The sequence below is a fragment of the Corticium candelabrum genome, chromosome 3, assembly GCF_963422355.1.
Source record: "Corticium candelabrum chromosome 3, ooCorCand1.1, whole genome shotgun sequence".
Taxonomy (NCBI): Eukaryota; Metazoa; Porifera; class Homoscleromorpha; order Homosclerophorida; family Plakinidae; genus Corticium; species Corticium candelabrum.
The window spans coordinates 3,464,233-3,468,759 of NC_085087.1; the positions used below are offsets into that span (position 1 = coordinate 3,464,233).

Below are 4,527 nucleotides of genomic sequence, written 5' to 3' on the forward strand. Positions count from 1 at the left end.
GCCGCTTGATTGGTTCTGATTGTAGTGGCCACAGAATGCTTGAACAAACATAGCTGTTGTGTAAAGAATGTTGGATTAGGATGTGAGATTTCAGCTTCTTTGTAAAGATTGTCTGTCTGTATACTCGTCTGTCCATTAGTCTAAAATCAGTCTGTCTGTCTGTTTGTTTGTACATCTGTCTGTCTGTCTGTTTGTCTGTCTTTGTGTTTGTCCATCTGTCTGTCTGTCTGTCCCTGCATGTGCTTGTCTAATGATCTATTTGCCTCTCAATCCTCTCTCAACATGTCCCTCCGTTTGTCCACCCACCCATCCATCCCTACCTACCAACTATCTAATCCACAAACCTCCTTCCAACCATCTCACCCATTTTTGATCTTCTCTCTTTAGTGCTGTCTTCCTTCGTCACTCCTCCCATGCTGAGAGCAAAGTCAAGCAGCTGCACGAGACTTTCTCCTCCGACAGTTCAGCAGACTGTAAATGAAGCCTAAACAACATACAACAGTCACACATTTACATCACAATATGCACAACATGTAAACACCATTTGCACGGCTCGTCGTTGCTCTTCCCATTCAAATCAAACTGACACAATTAACGTCTGATGGCTGTCCCATCGTTTAGCAAAGATGGCAGACAAGTAATCAACTTGTTGCTGTTGAGAGAAATACGGACTGAGCCTAAAGGTAAATGAGGAAACACGATGTGACACAACAGGAGAACACAAATGGGATTTAAGTGATAAATTTGTCCGTGTAACTGTTAGTCTATACATTAATCTAGTTGTGGGTTTGTGTTGTTTGTCATCACCTGTATGATCTGAACACAGTCAGAGGACTTCCATATGCGACAAACTGTTTGTTTGTTGAGATGGACACGTCACAATCTGTTGGTCGGTTAGATTGTGTAAACCAGTAGATCATAAACACAATGAATATGAGGATGTTGTGTGTACTGATGATTGGTGTTATTACCAAATGTTGTGTGATGGATTTCTTTAATTTTGTTGAGATACGTTGTTTGTCTGATGGTGAAGTCAAGGGATTGTGAGTTGCCAATGAAGTAATGACTTTGTCAATAACAGATGAGATGTCTAGAAGACTAATGGTTTCTTATGAAATAATGTAGTTGTGTGTGTGTGTGTGTGTGTGTGTGTGTGTGTGTGTGTGTGTGTGTGTGTGTGTGTGTGTGTGTCACGTGACTACACCTCTACCTCTTCAACTCCTGCCTTTGGTGGAATAACAACTGTGATAGAGTCAGAATGGTACATGGGATTATCAAAGTTAATGGGATTATCAAAGTTAATCAACAGCTTCCTCTGAAAATTCAATAAACAACCATTTACCAATCCAACAAATAAACCCAATAATTTTGACCTCACCTCACATTCTTTACCAAGAGAATAAAGTGATTGATAATAAATTGCGACGACCACTAGACTACCAATGGCATCTCCTACAGAAATGGCTACTGCATTGCTTCCTTTGCTCTGACCGACATTACCGACAACACGAGGTGGTGCAGAAGATGTGGTTGTAGGATTATTGAATGGAGAAGTGATGGGAGAGATATCGAACTCACAGTAAACACCAGAGTAACCATCATTACAACTGAAGACAACAGACAGATGTGATACTTGGAAAATGTATTACATGGAAAGTAACAAACAGACAGACAGACAAACAAAGAGACAGACAGACAAACAGACAGACAGACAGACAAGCAGTAATTTCAGCTGGACAAAAATCTTGCAGTGTCCTTGACGAATATCAATTTGTTTTAAACTAAGTGGTTAAATGTATTCTGATCCCCCTATGGGGTCATCTGTTGTAGCCTTAAGTGTTTGTTGTTGATTTAGAGGAACATTACTTAGAGACTAGCTTTTGAGCTCTTGATGGAAATTTCTTTGGATTTGAAAAATATGTATTTGACAGACAGACAGACAGACAGACAAACAGACAGACAGACAGACAAACAGACAGACAGACAGACAGACAGACACCACACACACACACACACACACACACACACACACACACACACACACACACACACACACACACACACACACACACACACACACACACACACACACACACACACCAAACAGATGAGTTGTGTTACTTACATGCAGTATTGACCTTCTACTGAGATATAACATCATCCACGGCTGTGGCATACAGTGCTGGGACAAGACAGAGCCTCTCGAACAACGTCAGTGCATCGAGATCCAGTGCGGTAACTACGACATCTACAAATGAAATCAAACTACCAACAGCCATCATACACTAGATAATCAATACAACAATTTACAAACATTTATTTGTGTTGCCTTCCTTCACACAATGTCCATTGTAATTACAGTAACTGTCATTACATCTTTCAACATCTAAATGCAATAGAAACCAAAGAAAACGTGACAAGATGCTGCATATACAGAGTGTCTTACCAACTGAAAATGTTTTTTCATCATTCAACAAATGGGAGCCATCGGGAGAGAAACACTTGTAGTCCGACACAAAACTGGTGACACAATAATGACTGCAGTTCGCTTGATCGCAGTGATTGGGAGTGTGTTGCTGTTGTTCTTCCTGATAAACTGCAATGCCTGGAAAAGATAAATAATTGATTGACCTTCCTAGAATAATACGAGAGATGCATCTCTCCAATACAATAGTCTAGTGTATTGTGACATGCATCCCTCCAACACAATACTCCACCACATACCTTGTACAGAGTCTACATCATGATCAATCTTCATCAAATCAAATAGGCAACAAAAACTCTTCCCTCCTTCCTCGGTCCCCAATCAGACGACAAGTACACCTTTTCCTCATACAACGCAATAAAGAGAGGCCGTCCAACACCACCCTGTATAATAACTCTTCGATTGTAATCCAAACAATCACAAACCTCAACCTGTAAAAAACAGACAAACACGTACGCGAAGACCTTGGTCAACACTGAAAGAAAAGACAAGTGAGAAACTGATAAACACACAAACAAACAAGTAAACTAAACAAATAAACAAACAAAGACCTACAAACACAGACAAATAAACACACAAATTAACAGACATGTGTGTGTGTGTGTGTGTGTGTGTGTGTGTGTGTGTGTGTGTGTGTGTGTGTGTGTGTGTGTGTGTGTGTGTGTGACCTTTTGTGTTGTTTCATCTTCATGTCTGCCAACTCTATCCACATAGAACTGTTACTCGGACCGTTTTGTAACAAACGTTTGATCTCCTCCGCTGCTGAGTCGATGTTGCCAAAATACCAATCATCATGACTGAAATGTACAAATCATATGTTCATGTAAGTTACACATGAGGAAAGGTGGCCAGACAAACAAACATACAAGCAAACAGACAGATAGACAGACTGACAAACACACCACCAGATGGACAAATAGACATACACCCAGACACAAATCAACAATAAGAGATAACCACCTTAATTGTTTCCTGTAGCAATTTGTTGGCTGGTTCCATCACTTGATGTACAGGCTTTACAGCCAACAGCGACACCATGGAGCTGTACGACTCATCCTTGCTGCCGCCTTGTCCAGCACTTTGAAGACAAACATGAAACGGATGCTGTACACAGAAGACTCAACAATACGTGTAATAAAGTTGATATCAACCATGAAGATTGATACGTTGTTTGAGATGTTTGCTGACTTTCACAGACATCGTCTTATGAAGTCCCTTTGGTTGATCTTTGCCGCTTGATTGGTTCTGATTGTAGTGGCCACAGAATGCTTGAACAAACATAGCTGTTGTGTAAAGAATGTTGGATTAGGATGTGAGATTTCAGCTTCTTTGTAAAGATTGTCTGTCTGTATACTCGTCTGTCCATTAGTCTAAAATCAGTCTGTCTGTCTGTTTGTTTGTACATCTGTCTGTCTGTCTGTTTGTCTGTCTTTGTGTTTGTCCATCTGTCTGTCTGTCTGTCCCTGCATGTGCTTGTCTAATGATCTATTTGCCTCTCAATCCTCTCTCAACATGTCCCTCCGTCTGACCGCCCACCCATCCATCCCTACCTACCAACTATCTAATCCACAAACCTCCTTCCCACCATCTCACCCATTTTTGACCTTCTCTCTTTAGTGCTGTCTTCCTTCGTCACTCCTCCCATGCTGAGAGCAAAGGCAAGCAGCTGCACGAGACTTTCCTCCTCTGACAGTTCAGCAGACTGTAAATGAAGCCTAAACAACACACAACAGTCACACATTTACAGCACAATATGCACAACATGTAAACACCATTTGCACGGCTCGTCGTTGCTCTTCCCATTCAAATCAAACTGACACAACGTCTGATGGCTGTCCCATCGTCTAGCAAAGATGGCAGACGAGTAATCAACTTGTTGCTGTTGAGAGAAATACGGACTGAGCCTAAAGGTAAATGAGGAAACACGATGTGACACAACAGGAGAACACAAATGGGATTTAAGTGATAAATTTGTCTGTGTAACTGCTAGTCTATACATTAATCTAGTTGTGGATTTGTGTTGTTTGTCATCACCTGTATGA

General features: G+C 41.0%; 1 long non-coding RNA gene across 1 annotated transcript; it reads right to left on the reverse strand.

Moving 5' to 3' along the window:
* Positions 1-595: 595 nt before the first annotated feature.
* Positions 596-1,462, reverse strand: LOC134176712 (uncharacterized). Its single transcript, XR_009969343.1, has 3 exons — positions 1,379-1,462; positions 1,211-1,315; positions 596-677 (listed from the first exon to the last, which is right to left on the reverse strand). It is a non-coding gene; the product is annotated as an uncharacterized LOC134176712 (long non-coding RNA).
* Positions 1,463-4,527: the final 3,065 nt, after the last annotated feature.